This window comes from Eufriesea mexicana, unplaced genomic scaffold (assembly GCF_001483705.2).
Source record: "Eufriesea mexicana isolate 0111107269 unplaced genomic scaffold, ASM148370v2 scaffold9538, whole genome shotgun sequence".
Taxonomy (NCBI): domain Eukaryota; kingdom Metazoa; phylum Arthropoda; class Insecta; order Hymenoptera; family Apidae; genus Eufriesea; species Eufriesea mexicana.
The window spans coordinates 46,008-66,604 of record NW_016917269.1 but is presented as its reverse complement, the minus strand read 5'-3'; the positions used below and the strand labels follow the sequence as shown (position 1 = coordinate 66,604).

The 20,597-nt window shown below is 36.7% G+C and overlaps 1 protein-coding gene across 4 annotated transcripts in view; it reads left to right on the top strand.

The window, feature by feature from the left end:
* Positions 1 to 20,597, top strand: part of LOC108553218 (ribosomal protein S6 kinase alpha-5) — a 56,040-nt gene that overhangs the window by 13,160 nt on the left and 22,283 nt on the right. The gene's annotated exons all lie outside the window — the stretch shown is intronic.

Genomic DNA, 20,597 nt, shown 5'->3' with positions numbered 1-20,597 from the left:
ACGCGGGCTTTCGCAATGACTGTCATTGTTGCAATTCAACTACGTTTGGTGCAACTTTTTTTTCTGTTTTGAATGCCATGTTCACGCGTGTGTATCACGAGTCCACTCGTGTATATTTTCAACGCATACGCGGGCTTTCGCAATGACTGTCATTGTTGCAATTCAACTACGTTGTTTGTCACGGTCGAGTAGATTAAACCCATTAAACATCTGTCCATGGCGATGCAGAAATAGCGTTTTGCAATGTTTTTTTCAGTCTCTTTGATAAGTATTACGAGTCCTTCGAGTCTGAGCTATTTTTGTAGCAGCCTGTACAAGTAGGCGAGTCGATTAAAATGATTCACTTACGAGTCTCATAGAAATGGACTTAAGCGAGAGATTAATCGAATTCTCGGATAAAATATCGACTATTAAATTTTACATGGAAATCTACCTTTTCCCTAGTAAAGTCTAGTAACTTTGAATATCTATTTGGTAATTTCTTTTTTTCATTTTCTTTTTTTCATTTCCTTCCATTGGCGAATTTTAATTTGTCAGTGGCAAAAATGTAACCAGGTGGAGATGGAAGAAATTGCACGATTTGATCGTGCGCCAAGCGTTTCTATTATTGCAGCTGTTCAAAGACAGCGCACGCGGCACGGCATTGCGCAATGCTCGTTTCGAGTGCCATCATACTTGAGATCGGTTGCAACAAAGCTGAGTGCACTCGATGGACTATTATCGAATCGTTGCTACCCGCCTGTGACAGGGAAACGCGAGTTGTTGTTATTGTTGTTGTTATTCCTGTTCTCCCTACTTATTTTTTTAATCCTCGTCTGTGTCTCTTTGCTAACGAAAATTTATCACCATTGGTACATACCATTTCGACGAGATGCCATTTTGAATTTGGCGTTTGTCGTTCCTCCGTTGACACGTTTCTTTGTATACGTATAATCATATCCGTGGTAGGAAATAAATTGTGTGAGAAAGGGCGCCATTTTTCCCTTTTTATTTTTCTCCAAGATTAGTTAAATGATTGGTCTAGTCGTTATTCCAACAATAAATAGCGAGTTTCGAGATGTACAGGCACACTCGAAATTTCCTGTAACACTAGGCAAAGTCTCATTTTGTTTCCTTGTCATTGTACCATTATGGCCATTATGGCACGAAACGGTTTGTTTGCAGGGATTACCAAACCAGAACCCTAGTTCTAACCTAACCTAACCCTAGTTCTAATCTAACCTAACCCTAGTTCTCTGGTACAAGCGAGAGATTATAGCAGGGATGTTCCACAGCAATTGGATTTCAAATATTTAAAATAATTAACACATTGCAATAATTGTTTTCCAAAGTGCCCAATTATCGTGTCCACGTTACCGTGCCGACACACGAATTTTGCAGTCGCTCAATCATTTTCAATCACCGCTGTTGCCCAACCGAAACTTAATTGCCTCCTCTGTCGTCGGTCCCTCGCGATTTCCCTGCGCAAACAAAGACCGCATCGATGACGAACGACTCGAAATTTCTCAAAGCTCTCGAAATATCCGAACACCTGTTACGATCCGTCAGCGAGACGTTCCAAATACCTCGGACCATCTGAAAGGCGCGACAAAAATTCCTCGTGCAGTTGCGCGACGGTGGAACCTCGGGTTACCGCGAAAAAAATCTTCCCACAGAGAATTGGGCCCCGAAAAAATGGCCTAGTGCCCAAAACGAACTCGTTACTTCTATCCGAGTAAGTTCGTGAGAGAGTCGACATACGTTTAACGTAAGAAGCTTTCGAGGTATCGAATGCCGTCACGAGTACCTGACCAAAAAATGGCGCCGCGTTGCGAGTGCCTAAACAGCGTGCAATTTCTTCTCACCGACGTGAACGAGAATTCGATAACACCAGAAATTGAATTATCCCATTGAAACGGTATTTTATAACAAAATTTCCAATGTCCATTTCCTCTTTTATTTTTTTTTTTTTTATTTAGAGGTGGGGGGTGGGTTCTTTGACCATTTTATAGTTACGGTACTGCGCGCCATTTCTTTAAACTTTAAACTTAGATTTGGTAATAGACTTGGTCTTGGGTAACAATGTATCTGTAATCCTTAGGAAAAATGTGGCTTGTTACATGATCTCGTTCTTGCGATATTGCCCGTCTAAAGTTTAAGATTCATCGATGGTTATTAGCATTTGATTAAGTTGCATAATTTCTTCGAAGATATACGATACAAGATATAGCGAGATTTATTTCTATTCGTTTTTTCTCCGATAAATATGCAAATCGTATGTTTCGCAATTGAGTTCATTAATAAACGAGGATTTTTTGAAACTGGTGGCAATCGGAGATACACCGGCACACGAACGACCTAGAAATAAACATGTTTGCGATGAGAATAGCGAGGATCGTAATTTCAATACTCGGCCAAATGAAGATTGATTAAAAGACGACGATGCAGTTTATTTTACTTACTCGTCACCCTCGATTCGGGTTAGGTTTGGGCTGGTTGGAATTATTAGTGTAAAAAAAAGGCCGAGGAAGAAATTGGTGGTAGCTAGGAGACGACTATATCTCGAGAACCTTAGCCAAGTGAACCGATTAAAAGGCGACGGTGCAATTTATCCTGCTTGTCATCCTCTCGTAATTGCAAGCTGGGTAGTAGAGCGCTGTTCTTTAAGACGTCCTCGAAAGCCCGAGGTACTCAGGGGAGCTTTGCTCTATCGCAGCAACAATAATTGTTCCTTCGAATCATCAGGTTGTTCGAGAAGCTCGTAGGGAAATGTAAGAAATCTTCAGAGGCGTCTCGCTTTCATGAAGTTGGCGTTTTATCGCGTAGTATGCGCCCTCTGCCCACCTATTGGCCAACTGTTTCACGTAATCCTTTAGATCAGACGAATATTCAACATAACCTAATAATCGTACTGGCTAATTCTTCCACGTGGTCTAATGTCGTTACTGAACTGTATCTCGTCAGTGAATAATTTCAATAATCGAATGAATGAATGAATCGAATAATATCCAAATAATCCTCCAATTTAGTCAAACACGTGACATAACCTAACCTCAAACCCGAGTAGTTCCTTTGTTCTTTAGTTTCATTCCTTAAGAAGAGTTCATAAAGGACTAACCCTGGTCGAAATATATCTTCTTTTGATTCAGTCAAGTACACAACATAACCTAACATCGTACTGATTCTTTCCAATCATCTGATTGCATTACTCGACAGTTTGTGGATATATAATTTTCAAATAACCGATATTTTGAATAAAAGCTGAATAATCCTGTTCTAACTGATAGGTTATGTACAACATAACCTATTTCCGATTACCAAAAATCGTTTTGACCATTTTGAACGACATTTCTGTGCCAAGAATAGGCCAAGATCCTCCACCAGAGGGCGGTTCGATGGCTACTCTATCCCGTTGAAGAAATCCGAGGACTGTCGACTCGTAACCGCACTGTGTGGTTTTTAGGCACTTCTCGCGTGTGTTTGCGTGCATCCTTCGTTTTTCTCTATTTCCTCTTCTTCTTCTCGTTCCCTTTGCTCCTTTTCCTCGCGGTTTGCACGCGTACACACTGGACATCGATCCGGCTAACGCGTGACCGGCGCACGTACACACGCCACTTTCTCATCCGCATTCTTCTCCGAACGGTTGATCCCAGTGAAAGAGGCGGGAGAGACGGTGCATATAATTGGGTCCAGTTTGCAGGGCCAGTCGCTCGGGCTGCACCGGGCATGCGCGAAGGACACGCGGGCCCCGCGCAGCGGAAGGGAAACCCGAGCCACGGATAATGCAACTGTTACGAGCCAGAGACCCGTTATCGAACGCCACGGAACCAGTCCCTTTTTTGGGACCCCTGGTCGCTTTTTCTTCCTCGTAGATAGGAAAGAAACGTATCGGCAGGGCCGAGGGAACGTAAAAGGAGAGCCTCGAATCCTTTGTATCGTGTCATCGAGCATTTGGGACGTGGATCGATGCTCGAAGCGTTATAAATGCCAGTTGGATTAAGCCGATGGGGTTTTCGTTCAATGGGAATTTCGGTTTTGGCTTTATGCACCCGGCCTTGGTCATCCTCCTTCCTTCTCGTTTTATTGCGCTCTTTATTCTTCGCTTAGTCCACGTTGCTCTTCGTCCATTTATCTCGATCTTCCTCGGAGAGATTAATTCCCAAGTGATTCGGAAAATTATGCAGACAAGGTTCATGAAATTTGGAGCACTCGGAATAATTCTTTTTTTTAAATACGACTATATGGAGAATAATTTTTATTTTACGAAAATTCAGGTAATTCGTGGGAGATCGTATCCAGTTTGAAATTTCGAACAAAAATTTAATTTAAATTTAAATTTTCAAGAATTTATTATTAATTGAAAAGTATGAAAGGGAGATCGGAAAGAATTTTTGTCACGGTCGCGAGTGGTTGGAAGGGGGCATACTGGTATAGTCTTCGCTCTTGACGAAGCTTCCAAAGGAGATTTTCAACGGGTAGGATCGATGTCGCGGAATTTTCGTGAATACAGGCACGGATTGTAAACTGAAACTTGGCTACACGCTTCGCGAACCGTTCTCCGCGTTCTTTTGTGGCTTCCGGGGCAGCGTAGGGGGCGGCACGATAGGGTGAGGTTAGGTCAACGTTAATTCGCTTTATGTTAAATCCGTGTGGAAAATCGAACGGCGGACATTCCGCGATTCCGCCTGGTTTGCCTGAAACCATGGCCCGTAAACTGGTTAACGAAGAAATTTGAATATTCCGTTCGCAGGCTTCCATGGGTAGACGTGTCGCGATGGTGTAAAGTTCAGGAAATTGTACTTCGGCACGTGATTATAAATTCGAAATGATGACGCGGGCTTTAGCGGAGGCCAGTTGTGAAACGTTCGCTTTGAAAGTGTTCCGCTTCTCATCTAATTGAGGGGCTCCTTTATTACGCTTTCTGTTATGAATTCTGGAATTACATCGCTGGGAATAATTAGAGGATCCCGAGGATCCGAGGAAATTAACGTCAGGGACAGTGGTAGAAACGGAAAACAATTCTTTTTTCTCCTTTTCTTTACCTGCTTCGCTCTTTATTTCGCTTATTCGATGGCTCTACGGCCACCAAACAGCATTTCGCGAGTTGTCGTACGAGTACAGGGTGTTTCAGTTTTTCGGGCTGTAGTTCAAGTGTACAGTAAATAATTTGTACACTTCAAAATGTATATTGTAGTAATTATTGTGATATTTCATCATCGTTAATATATTCGCAATTATTATTTGAATAATTTAAATTATTAATAGTAATTATTACAGTAGTATATGTAATAGTATATTAAATGTAATTCGTATATTGAACTTAATACGTATACAATGATTATTATAATACTAATATTGCAATATTAGTATGTTAATATACTGAAGATACGTATATCTATTCTGAAATATGTGGTATGTTAATATACTGAAGATACGTATATCTATTCTGAAATATGTGGTATGTTAATATACTGAAGATACGTATATCTATTCTGAAATATGTGGTATGTTAATATACTGAAGATACGTATATCTATTCTGAAATATGTAGTACAGATTTGATTTTGATACGTCAATGGACACGAATTTTGTTGTCATGGACACGTGTCTTTGAATTTTGGAACAAATTTTTCGTTTTCATTTTCTAAATTAATTTTTCGTTAAACGTCCAGACTTTTGATTTCTCATTTAAATCAATTCGAAAAAGTTTCTGTAACAGAGCCACGAAAGTTCCAAAACTCCAAAAAAATTAATGCATGCTCCAAGGTCATTCAAGGTCATTCAGCCTATACAATCCGATATCTCATTGAGCACTAAAAATCACTTCCCACTTTTTTTTTTTTCTCAAACGAAATGATCTCGGTTAGTAAGCTAATACTTCAAGGTCAAACTCTTGCGTTTTTCTTTTTTTTCCCCTTTTCCTTTTTTTTTTTTTCTTTTTTTTCGCGGAGTCATATACTTTTAATTATACCACATTGTGACTGTCTTAATGACGAGTTCAGAGTTTAATAACGTGACCTTCGCCTGATCTCGAGACGGTGTTCTTCAGCAGTACAAGTAGCTCCTGAAATATAGAATGCGACCTTGATTCACATTTCTTTCTCCCCTTAATTATGTTTTCCTTGAATGTACCGACCATTAAAATCCCATTAGGAATCGTATTCACTTTTCTATCTTTAACCTGTTGTAGAGTGTAGTCCTCAAATTCCCATAAAGCTTCGTCCATTTTTCTAGACCGGTGCCGCCATTGTGTTTTAAATTTTCGATAAATATTTAAATTTTCCCACGCAGGATCGCTGTCATGTATATATTAGAAGCGAAAGGATGGCCTCTGTAGCTAGAAGGTACTTGGTGCTGAAAGGGCTACAAATAAAGAGGGTGTGTTAGGTTTTTCCCTAGCCAAGATGCCGTCCTTGGCTATCTATAACCTCCTTCCACGTAGTATACACGTGTAACACCGACGGTGAACAGTATCGTGAAGAAAACATTCTCAACTATAGTTGATCGAGCAAACTTCAGTCCTGACTTTTATAGTCACTTGAAAGAAGCACTTCCTGTATAGCTTTATTACTAGACCCCACTAGATCTCACTAGGCTTATTAGTCGGTCAAAGTAACCACTTCCAAACTTTTTGTAAAAGCAATAATTATATGCATGTACATATTTATAATATTTTCATCATACTACTTTAGTTACTATTGGTTGTACAACGTTTACTATGTTTACTATGTTTACTATAGTTGGTACATTATGTTCATTGCACCATGATATATTATTTTTCTATAGTACACCATATTATTATATTACTGTGCTATGGTGTACTATCCAGTGATAATTCTAACCTCAATAGTTAGCAATGCTGGGTCAATTTTGACCACTATCATTACCCATGCTTTAGCTGATGTATTGTTGCAAGATGTACAATTTGGTATCCTTATGTTTCGAGTGTTACAATTTTACCAATTCGTAGTACGTGTGTTTTAATATAAAAATGAAAATTTAGTAGTTTATTTGTAATTTCTTTTTTGAATCACTTGGAAGCCGATCTACACGAGTGCGTGTTCTATGGCTGTTGCTATTCGAGGCTTGCGGGTGTAAGCCGCGTTGAATAGGGTTATGATAATAGGAGTAACATGCCTATTAGACACGACTGACATCTGGAAGCCACTAATAGTAACAACTATTGTGGTGGAGGAAGCCCTAAACTCTTAAATTCTTCGTTCGAGGGCCACTTAACACGTTGACTGCCACGGGGTCGTCGGTAATCGCCGCTAGATGTCTCAAGTAATGATGTGTTCGAGGGCCACTTAACACGTTGACTGCCACGGGGTCGTCGGTAATCGCCGCTAGATGTCTCAGTGGTTTCGCGAGTGTCGCTCTAATTAACCAATAACGTAACAAGTAATTTTGATAAAATTTAACGAAATCTTAACGATTATTACATTACTATTAGACACGAAATAACATTTCTGCCCAAATAGAAATCAATTTAACACTGGAACTACCGATCTTTAATGGGTATCTAACTATAACGTGCACAGATTATAGTAATTTCAGCATATATTCACAATATGAGTGAATATATTGATTATAGTTCTTTCTTAATATCAGTTGATACCAATTTTATTCTAAAAGCAGGTGTATGTGTTCGATGATTACAAAAATGAAAATTCTGGGACCAGTCATTTTGACTAGGTTGGTAGTTCTAGTGTTAATTCTCCTAAAATAGGACGTTCTTAATTGTCAGCCATTTTGACCGATTCTACAATTCTTTTTTACAACACCACGTACACGAGATTGCAAAGATTTAAAGGATACACTTCTAGAAATTGAGTTTTGTTTAAGAAATCGGTTCAAAAGTAAGGTAGATTGTCTCGTAAAAGATTCAGACCAGAGTTCAAAGTAGATTGCCACATCTATAGTCTATGCATAATTCAGAGCCATAAAACTGCTTGGACTACTGTCCACCGATCAACAAGGAGTAAAGGCACCTAGCCATGTCAGCCAACCTGATTTCGTTCTGCCTAACCACACTGACACTAATCATTCATCGAGCTAAGATTCTGATCCATCTCTTTCTCATCCACGAGTCAAACTCCACCCCAAACATTAGAGTCTTCCGAAAAAGAGGAACTCTTGGTTCACTAGCTGTCTCTTACCTCTGCGTCTTCATCCACTCTGGAGGTCGAAAGACATCGTGGTTACGAGGCTGTGAAGTGAAACCGGGAACCATGGTAACCCGCGAAGCCCATTTCTGAATCGAAAGTGATAAATAACTGGGTGCTTTGTTCGGCAAACGTTGCCCCGCAGATGCATTTCCACGGGTCTCGTAATAAATTTATAGATATTTCCGGGTAATGCTGGCCGACAATGGCGCTGTTTGCGGTGGAAATATATTGGACCACGAGTTGGAACGTGTAACGTATCGAATGGTCTGGTCTCGATAACCGGGGAAGATGAAATAACGATCGCGAATCTGTCGACTCCGCGTTTCTATACCTTCCACTTCCTTTTTTCCTCCTCTCGTCATCCCTTCTCTCCATCCACCGCCTGATGATCCTCTGTCTCTATCAGAGACCATCGTCTCTGGTCCGGTACACCTGTTAGGTACACGTAACACAGGCGAGCTTATGTCACAGGTCTAGCCTGTCTACCAGTTGCAATTAGAGCTGGTAAATTATTCGTTGGTCGTTTCATTGGACGTGCTGGTTAAACCTTTTCCTTCGAGAGAGAGAGAGAGAGAGAGAGAGAGAGAGACAGTGCAGCCAGCACGTGTACACGTTAGGACGATTGATCGCGGAGGTTGTGTAACATTAGCTAACCTTCGACGAAAGCTTCTGCATTTTCGTTTCGATACCCTTCCAGCCCTCGCGGAGGCAGAGTCGACTATGACGTTATCGATCCCGCGATACCGAATATCAAGGCTGGCACTGTGTCTAGGTCTCAGGTATATTTAATGAAGATCCTGGTTCCCGGCGAGATCTCTTAGAAGCCTCGGCGACCCAGTTTCATCTCGCTAGAGCACCGTGCTAGCGGGACCATTTCTGGTGAAAGTTCTGTCCTCCTCGCTATGTTCATAGTGTATCACGGTGTATTAGATAGGATGGCAGGTTGATAAGTGGAAGGCTACCGTCACCGTTCGCCATTTAGCTTGCAACATTCTGGGTCTATGAGAACTGGCTGCTAGTGCTAGAGTTCTGCACGAGGTTTAAGGTTCTTCGGGATTTTTAGGGAATTTTTGAGGTTTTTGGGGGATTTTCAGGATAACGGCGAGGATTTTATTGGGATGTTCAAGTGGAAGAATTGGTAGGTCTTTTATTTTATTTATTTATTTTATTCATTTATTTTATTTATTTATTTTATTTATATTGTGCTATCTGGTTCGTTGGTTTGATTCAGTTTCATCAATTTATATTTTTTAAAATAAGATCAGAGATTTATGGGACTTGTTTAGGGTTTTTTGGGGGATTTTCAGTGTAATAGCAAGGATTTTATTGGGATGTTAGACTGTAAAAATTTATACATTTTATTTTATTTATATTGTGCTGTTGAATTTCTTAATTTTATTCAATTTCATCTGTTTATATTTTATAAAGCAAGATCAAGGATTTAAAATTTTATTTTTATAACAGACTTGGTTTCATTAAAAATTAGAAGGAATTGCATTGGCGTATTGATTCTATTAGCCTCTCTAGATAATCGAATTTTGTCATAGTTTATTTCGAAAACCGAAATTAGTAACTCAAGAATGTTAAATGTTTCCATAGCAGAATTTATTTTTATCCAAGATCAGGTGAATGATATTATAGTCAGTTATATAAAAATTTGTTAACCGGGAGATTCCTGTTCTACGTCATTTAAATAATTTAATTGGGAATCCAAAGTTACAGTGATAGCAGAAAAAGTAGAGCAGTTGTAGTTTCGTTAGCTTTCTTGCAGCCAGTTACATAAAGATTTCTTAATAACTAGATTTCAACAGTGTGATTTATGTAATTCAGTTAGGAATCCAAAAGTAGGTTATTTCTGTATTTCCACTGTAACAACGATGCTTGGACGTCGAGTACAATATTGCAAAAATTTCTATAGCAATCTCATTAAGAATTCAACGATCAATATTGGAAGAAAATATCCCCAGATCTTCCTTTCACTAGATTTAATTTCCTAGGAAATTAACATAAATTTTCCACTTTTAGTAATGCAATCCTATAAATCTTCCTCGGCAATTAAACCTCGATAACACGTTTTAAGTATATCGATTAACTTTCCAACAGTCCAACAGGTAATATTAGATTAGAATATTCTGAAATTCTTTCTCCAATAAAGCTTAAAAAAGAAACAAATGTCATATTCCATTAACATTGGATCTTGAATTTCCAGAAAGTTTCTGAATCACTCAATTCCGCTACTACGTACAAATTATTTGATTAGGGATCTAAGAATATCTTTTCCTTTCCTGTTGCCATAAACAGATTTCCCAAGAATAAATATTCCTCATTTTCCGCTACGATCAAGGAAACTATACTTTTCAAACAATTTCTATGCTTCAGGAACATTGAAACTTTTATACTCTATTTACTCCTCATTCTACAGTCTCCCCATAAGTATATTGCTACATAGAAACGTTTAAATACAATAAAAATTCCAGTATTAATTTAATTCCTTATTTTCTCCAAAGAATAAATATTAATATTCTTTCTCCATTTCAAATTCGTTATTTTTCATGTCTTATTCGTATCATACCACGTGCTTCTCCGTGAATTTACCATGCATCTTTCGTATACATCGCGCAATGTAAGATTGGCAATTGAGTGCGTCGTCTAGGTTTCCTTAATTCCAAGCTCGTACAACGGCGCAAAAGTCGCGAGCATAAAAGTGTCCCAACGCTTCGCCAGCATTGCAGATGGATCGAGTATGCCTGTAAGGATACACCGACGTGTAGTGTTCGGTATCAATGCTTCCGTTAAATCCACGATGAACTTTAGCTGCATTGCTGGCGCAACGTTGGAATACTTCCAAAAGGACAAGACGGAAGTCTCGGGCAATATTAATCAGTTCGGCGCGCCACGCAGCTCACTAGCGACATCTGCGCCCTCTAACCTCTCGCGGGCCAAAGGTATTAGGAACGGGAAATAATAAAACGTCGAGCATCTAATAAACCGCTCGTTCCGTGATAGAAGAAACTGAGAAAGAATTTTTGAATAAAAATTGTCGATATTATGATTATCAACGAGAGAGAATATTATATCTGGTACCTTTTTGTAGAATAATTTTGTAAAGGTAGCAAAGATTGTTAGATACTTCGGTGTGTTTCTTGAGTAACTTCAAAGCGGTATATCTCGAGAAAGAAAAATCGTTTGATTGTGAAATAAATTCGATATTACAGAGGAAGGTTAGTATTATTCGATGCAGTTCACAAAAATATTGGAGAAAAATTACTGTCTTCAGAATAATTTTGTAGTGTAGCAGAAGTCATTAGATATCTTAGTATTTCTCGAGTAACTTCAAAGCGGTATATCTCGGTAAAGAAAAATCGTTTTATCATAAAACAAATTCGATTTTACAGAGGAAGGTTAATACTATTCGATGCAGTTGACAAAAATATTGGAGAAAAATTACTGTCTTCAGAATAATTTTGTAAGTATAGCAGAAGTCATTAGATATCTTAGTATTTCTCGAATAACTTTAAAGCGATATTTTGTGTTGGATTTAAATAGTGAAACAAGGGACCATTGAATATGAACGAGAATGTATATACGACGAGCTTTTACGAGCTGGAAAAAATCGAGTATTTACTGCGTTCGAGGCAAGGTCGATTGGTAACTTTATAATAATTCGTTGATCACGCGAGTAGAATAATAGGGATTACGCTCTTTAGAATATTAGGTTTAAAGGAGGATTATAATAAATAGCAATTTGCAATTTATATAGGTGCAATTTTTAACAATTTTTTAATCATTTATAATTAATTATTTTTTTGAAACAGTTAATAAGCAATTAAACAATAGCAATTGTTTGCGAATTTTTTTAAACGATACTTTTTAAAAAAATTCGTTCGTGGATTTTTCCTGTCTTTTTATTCGTGGAAAAAATTTTTGGTGACGTTCTTGGAATTAAAATCATCGATTTGGATAGCTCGATGGAACGTCTGTCTTCGAGTTGCAATTATTTTCATTCAGCCAATGCGTGTACGCGGTTTATTTGGATTCGAGCAACACGAACACCACTTGCAGCGGAATTTTAATGCGATTCACCTTGCACCATGGCAACTTGATTGAACTCACATTCTCAGTAGGTTGAAAAGTCGCGAGTATTTTGTTGGAAATACTTTTATTGCAAAAATTCACAAAAACAAATTTTCAAAAGAAAAAAAAAAAATTCGAAATATCGAAAAATTTTACGAACAAATTTCGCAAATAATCCTTCATCGATATTTCTCGATATAAAAATTCCTTTCATTTAATTCTCCCATACAGTAAAAATGACAAAAAATTTAAAAATTCCCTCCAAATCTGAAAGAATTAAAAAAGCCGTAAAAATCTTTCAAAAAAATTACAAAAAATGAAATTTTTATACATCGTAATTGCGAATTCGACTCGTTTAGAATACGACAAAAAATTCGAAATTTTTGGGAACGGAGAAATATCGGATTATAGATGTCCTTAGCAAAAGGTAGTTTGAAAATTGGCGGGTAAAAATGGCGGAGGACGCGGAAAAATTTCCCTCTCGATCGATTGTTCCTGGAACTATGATTCGACTCGTGTGAAACGAGGCAACAATAAATTCTTTAATGCAAGCGACCTTACGTAATCTCGTTTTTGCGCAAGCGAATCTGCATGAATGTTTACGCGGCAATAGTAAACGATCATCGAGGACGATTGTTACAAAGTGTTACGCGACTCGCCTCCATTTCTTTTTCTTCCATTTTCCACCTCGTCTGCAGGAATTAATGGCCGATTTCGCGATCCACTTCGATTTTCGTTTGCCTGGCAACTCCTTCGCGACACTTCGTTACGATCTCTTCACCTGTGTCACTTTAACCAACTGTTTTCGAAATCACTTTGACTAACGACTAGTAAAATATTTGCGTTGTTATCTAAACATTTAGGATCGGCACATCGTCGCTGTTCAAGAATAGGAAAAATAGAAAACGAAAGAAATGTTCTGGTAGATAAATGATATTTAAATAAAAATTAATTTTATTTCTATTTTATTTTTCTTTATATTTATCTATTTTATAATTTATTTAAAGAAATTCTAAGTAATAGCGCAAGGCGACACTGGATTCAAAATTTTAAACAATTGAGTTGCGGTATAATAAAAATTCCAAACGATTCACTGAAAAGTTCCAAGTAATAGTGTAATAAGTTCTAAGTAATATTTACCACAGGAATGTTATATCACTACTACATATATCACTACAACAAATATATTACCTAAATCTATAATATATTAAAAAAGAAAAATATCCCATGCACTAAAATTAAAAAATAAAAATAAAAAAAAAAGGAAGAATAGAAAAATAGTAGAAAACCCGATACCTGTTTAAATTCCGCACAATAGTACCTCGAAGGGACATTCTTCGCGCCGTAAATAATCCGGTTACCACTTGGCGTTTATTCTCCGCGTTACGAGGATCGTCGTAATTATAGCCCAAGTGATCTGACAAAAAACAATCATAGAGTCGTGGTGCGACGGCTGCGAAAAAGGTTCTCCGCGATCACGTTCCCCGAACGTGCATTTGAGAAGCGTCTCTGCATGTATCCGCTAAATGCCCATCGAATCCACACCGGCGTTAGTGTGCGTTCATATTGATTTGTTGCGAATTTATATTTAGACTCGACGCGAACTTGCCTTGGAACGAGTTATTTATCCTTCGGTGTTTTCCCGTTCAGAGCGTGCTCGCTTACGGGGAATTACATGTCGAAAAGCTTCTTTGTCATCCTAGCAGTTGCGTCCGTGTATTCATCGACGGCTCGGCCTCTGTAAAATATCAGACGTCGCTTTATCCCGGGTCTATATGGTTCTCGCGTTTTTTTTTATTTTCTTTTCTTCCATTCCAAGTATACTCGCGCGAGGATCTGTCGATGGACGATGGGAAACGCGATTGCTGTTTGAAATTCGAGACGAGATGCTCGCAGAGACGTCGCAAAGAAGTTAGAATCTTTTTGGCATTCTTGTTTTTGCCGAAGAAGAATAATCTGCGAGATGAAATTAGGCTCGATGCTTGCTCAGAGGTATCGCGTGATATTCTTTCTAGTGGATTATTGAGGTTATGTATGATGGCGACTGGAGCGACATTTTGGGGTTCGAGATACGTGCTATCTCTTGCTTTTTGGATTTTTATTTCTTATTATTGAGAGAGATATTGATTAGAAGCATCGTATAAATATTTTTTTGGGAATGGTAATGAAATTGGTACTTGTAATTTAGGTTAGGTTTGGCTCTGGGTCATCTTATATTTTTTAATATATATATTTTTATTTTTATTATTGGGAGAGATATTCATTAGAAGCATCGTATAAATATTTTTCTTGGGAATGGTAATGAAATTGGTACTTGTGATTTAGGTTAGGTTTGGCTCCGGGTCACCTTATATTTTATTTATTTTTTTATTTTTATTATTGGGAGGAATATTGGTTGGTAATATATAAAATTGTTGTGTGTAAATGGTAATATAAAATTGGTACCTGTAGTTCAAAATAAAATATTCTTTAGATGCAGAACAAGTTACTCCTCACTTTTTAATATTTATTATCGTTCTTTAACGTTCATTATCAGGTGGAATATTAGAAATTTTGTATAAAATTTTCATACAAATTATTGGTAATATACGTGGTAATAATAGTATCGGTATATTGAGATAGAAGCGTGATATTTTCCGATTTGATAGAAGGCGAGAAAAAGTCATTATATTACTTTTTTATTTTCCTTACTGAAAGGAGTACCGGATGCAAATATTCTATGAAACGAGAATGGAAACATTCCTGCCGTGTAGGTCATTGATGACTCACGGTCGATTTCATTAATATTGGATAATATTTCATAACATTACCGGTACCTTTCGTGCCGCGTGGGTTTGCCAGTGACCCACTTAGGATTTTCGTTTCCGACGAATTTCTGTCCACATTGCAATATAAGATCGTATTACATTATATTACACGAAATTATTATTAATTAGCTCTGCTAATAGAGTCTTCATTGCGTGAGTCACGTGATCCACGATTGCTGAAATCATTATTCGCTTCTACGGTACCATCATATACCATAAACTTTATCGAAATACTTCGCGAAGTTAATATGGAAGACGAAACTCGCAGCAATGGCGCCACTCGTGGCTTCTCGAGGAACTACCAAATTTCCTTCGCGCGTGATACCTGTTACAGAAACATTCCTACTAAATTATATTCTTAATTTTCGTTCCTATACTTTTATTCGTATCTGCAAAATGTCAGTGCAATTTTATTTAACCAATTTTTTGTTAGCATTACGAATTTATTCTTTATTAATGGCTAACTTACTGAGTTTTTGTCGTACACTCGTTTCTTCTAATATTGTATATATTATATTGTATATACATATTAGAATATTGATATAATATTACATACATAATATTACAGATATATTAATATTTGTAATATAATATATAACATGATATAAATTATAATTTATATATATTTATATATATATATTTATTTATTTTTTTATTCATTTGTATAATGAAAAGCAGTGATTTCGACAATTTCTCTTCCTCTTCAATTCCACGCATTTTCACAATAATCGTTTCGTTGCCTGGTTCCTCGCTGGATCTTTCCGCCGTTTCGTCAGCGTATTCAGACCAGGCTTGTATTTTTATTATCTCTGCTTTAATTAAGCAAGGTAACAGTTGCGTGCGTATGGTGAAACTCCGGTGTACGCACGTGTGGGGTTACACGTGCACGATTTACCTGGCGACGAGGCAAACGGAGGAATGCGTGTAACGTAAGGCACAGTACCGTATCAAATAACGGTTGTGCCACGGCAAGCCGACCGTGCACGGCCATTTTCGCCGTTTTCACGAGGGGGCGTATCGCTTCTCCAGCTAGACTGACATCGTTGAAAAACCTTGTCAAACGCAGGTCAACCATCGAACAATACTGTGTCTCTATAACGATCTCTCCTCGAGGGCTAATGGGTCTCATGGATCCCATAGCTCGTACCAAATACATTATTTCTGACTGACCAAAAGATAACGAATTTCTCCAAATTTTTACTACCCACAGTTACCTTCGAGAATTTCTATGTGGGTAATAAATATTTTTATCTTTTACCAAGGGTATTATTTTTAGAAGCTTTCCAATGTATAGAAATATAGTTTAAATTGAAGTGGAAATTTAGGAGGGGTATGATAATAATTTTTCTGCTATTTTTAGTTTTAATATTTATAATATATTTATAATAGTTTCAATACCCAAAAAATTTGCATATAAATAAATAATAAAGGAAGAAAATTTATTTTATATTAATCAAGTAACATTGCATGTTATTATATAAATATAAAATAAATTTTCTTCCTTTATTTATGCAAATTTTTTAGCTCACCTCGATATTAGTCGAGAATGTCAGTACAATTTAATGATTGAACTGAGATTAAATAATTCTAAATAAATAATATAAATAATATAAAAATATTTGTATTGAGAATCATAGAAATAAAACAAATATTTTATAGTCGACAGGTGTGGTTAGGTTGAACTGTAGAAATTATGATCAATTACGCCCATTTTGTAGTTATATGCAAGCAAAGAATGAAAGAAAGATACAGTAGAATTGACGAAAAGTAATATCATGGTCTAAAGTGCAAGTAATTTTTCCCTTTTCTTTCCTTTTTTCTTCTTTCTTTTCCCTCGGCAACGACGGCCACTAAATAAAAGATAAGGCTGTTGCTTGTGTTGCTTATCGTTTAGCAATTATTTCACGCGAAATCGTGCTTATCACGGTGTCGTGTATTTACAAATAGCCGAGTCGAATTTTAGATATACGAAAGGAACGATTACGATTTTGTTATACTTTTACCTCACATTGTAGAAGTATCGAGGTATCATTGAAAATAAGTTCCATTTTTCCTTCTCTTTCTTCCTGTTATTATCTACTCTTTCGATTATTATAGTTAATCTTCTCATTCGTCAAATCGATTAATTCCAATAGATACTGAGCAAAAATTTCTTTCAAATATAGAAAGTTAGGTATTAATATTTTCACGTTGGAATTTAGAAACAGAATTTTCTTTAAGTGCAGTTGATGGCTTAGAAAAATTTTAGTATGTGGAAATAATAACTCAACAAAAATTTTGTAGGTTGAATTAATAATGTAAAAATTTTTTTAATCGGGGTTATTCACTTACAAATCTTTCTGAGTGATTAACTCCCCTCAAAAAAGTTTATATTTTATTACAAACTTTTTTAAGTCAGGTTAATCACTCGAAAATAATTTTTTTAGGCCGAGTTAATCACTTAAAATTATTTTAAGTGGAGTTAGTTCCTTAATATATTTTTTTTGGTGAAGTTAATCACTTAAAAATTTCTTTAAGTGGATTTAGTTACCCAAAAAATTTTGTTAGGACGAGTTAATCGCTTAAAAATTTCTTTAAGTGGATTTAGGTCTCCAAAAAAATTTTTTTAGGACGAGTTAATCACTTAAAACTTTCTTTAGGTGGATTTAGTTACCCAAAAAATTTTTTTTAGAACGAGTTAATCATTAAAAATGTTTTTTTTTTTGGTAAAGTTAATCGGTCAAAAAATTTTGTAAACAGTGTTAATCACTATGGCCTGTGACCGGTTTAATTATGGTGGAAAGTGGACCCGACCATTCGGTTAATCACTCTATTCTTTTTCCTTCGTTCAGCAGCGATAACAAATCTCGCGATACGAATGACGCAGGCATTTCAAAGTGTCATCTGGAGTGGTGATGAAACGATGCAGACCACGCGTGGAATCGAAGCTGAGCTGAAGTTTGATGCAGAAGTTTCGTGGAATGCTCGATTGCTTTCGTGATTTGATTCCTTTATAGCTTTCACCACCGGCAAAATGCTCAATGAAAAATTATTCTCCATTCTAAATTTCACTTAATTTTCCAATTAATTATTTTTCTATTCCTAATCATTTATTTCTGTAGTGATCTCGATCACTATAGTACCGCCATTTTGTACTTTTGGATTTCAAATAGGCAATCATAGTTTCACGATACATCTGTGATACAGACTCAGTAACGCAATTTATAGGTTAGGAAATTTTAACGAGGCTCTCGTAATAATTCTCGCGAAATATTCCTATATATAAATAACCATTATGCAAAAATCATATGTCGACACGTTTAATCGGAAGAATAATCGAAACTCGACCAACATTGACTAAAAAAATCGAAAGAGATCGTTGAAAAGAAATTTGCCGTGATACACGTGTATCGAATGCTGAAGAGAGTCCTAGTGGAAACATCGAAACCTTGTTAGAGGCCGTCATGAATAAGCAGAATATTCGTGGAATAATTTTTTTTTTTTTTAACTCGGAAAAAGGGCAGCAAAAGTTACTGAAAACGTAAATTTAGCGTTCGTAGAAGGTTATGTAAATGTTAGTTCGATGCTGGTTCGTGATATTCCAGTCTAGTGATTTTTTATTGGAAAATGAACTAGAATGAAGGTCGGAAAATGCCAGTGCGAAAATGATTTCGATTAAATGCGTGATAACCTTTCGTTAAAACGAATTTTCACGGTGGGAAAATAAAAATGTCACGATAGCTAGGAGGAAATGATATTTCGAAAATTATTTTATCTTATCGAATGTATCTATTTTATAAATTGTATTTGTGGAAAAAATACAAAGAAAGGGTTTTAGAAAATTATTCGTCTTGATTAAAAAAGCAATTTGAATGGAGGTCGTGCCGGAAAACAGAATGTTAGAGAACAGTACAAAAGTTCTATTTTTTTTTTTTTTTTATTCTTTCGAAACACGAAATTCAGGTTTCGACTTTTAGCTGAAATTAATTTCTGCGATTAAAAATTCCCAAAAATTGGGACAGCTGGGATAAATGGACCTACGAGTACCTAAAATATTCCGCTCTCTTCGCGAATAAAAATTTGTGGTCCCAATTTTCTGCCAAAATTAATTTCTTCTTAGGGGAGAAGAATTCAATAAGAATATCGAAGGAAATAGCGGCAATAAAAAGCAATAGGCAGTGAAAGACTCGAGAAATTGAATTTTTCACAGTCGTTACACGGTGTATTATTGCGTATTTCCATTGATCGTCTAATATCTGTTTAGAAAGAACGTATCGTCCCGTTGTTCCTGCACAATGGGCGTCCTACTGTGCTCCAAATAAATCGGGGAAGGGAATATATCGCGTGATATTAAGTGCACGTGTAGTTGGCTTTCGTCTGGCGAAAGAAAGTAGTCGGTCCCGTTACGAAATAGCGAGTGAATGCCGACTATCTGGGTCAGACAATAGCGGAACTTCCGCGACTATACTCGAGGGCTGCCGAACCGTTTAACCTGGAACGTTAGTTCAATTTTTACGCGCTCCTTCATGCAAATTGCTCCTTATATCTTTGTCATGCACAACGTGTTTAGCATATTTGCCTTAGCTATTTTTGTTTAATCGATTTAGGAGCGAGACTTGGTTAAGAAATTAGGATGCTAATCTGCGTGGTACACGAAAAATGTTTTCGGAGATTTTAGATCCAACATAACCTCAAATATTAGTTCGCGTAACCTCAAAATTGGTGTCCTGGAATTAAAGCGATGTAAACTTTTGAATAATTAGCACGATTATGTAGATAAAGATATTTCTGGGGATTTCAGTTTCTACATAACCTCAAAATTGTTTAAGTTTAATCGATCCCGAATTAAGACGATAAAAATTTGTGGAAAATAAGTATGGTTACTTGGTTAGTTCGGGAAAAATGTTCTTAGTAATTTCAATGTTTGTACATAACCTCAAATGTTAGTTTATGTAACCGCAAATGTTGTTTAATTTTAATTGATGCAAATTATTTTTTGCACCTTTGTCACATACTCTATAATATATGTTAAAATATACATATATATATTTATCTATTACCATAAAAAGGTAATTAAAAGCAATTAATTCTATGTTGATATAGAACATTATAAAATAAGTATCCACGTGTTCAGCGAATGTGTTACGCGTAATTACCCACGGTACACGATCAACGTATCGATAATCTACATTACATAATTTAATATGTAAATACAAATAACGCTTTCACCGGATCAGTTTAACCGATTTAAATACAACTAAAAAAGGAGTCGCAGTGGTAATTCTCCTGGTTTCTCAAGGATATCCGTTGAAATTTTATATTCAATTAGTCAGCTTGTACGTTGGCAAAGGTTTCCAGTGACAGCGGATAGATTTCCTGCAGACTCTTCAATTTGTTGTAGAAACACGCGTGGTCAAGGAACTATACGCATTACTGGTGAATGGTACTTTCCGTTTTGTGTTCACGGGGTGAACAGACTTTGCAACGAATCATAAATCACCTTTGTGAAAGTGTTTTAATGGCGTTGGGACTGCGTTGGCCGACTACCCTTCACCTTCAACTTGCATGCACCCTTTGAAGGTGCAGCGTC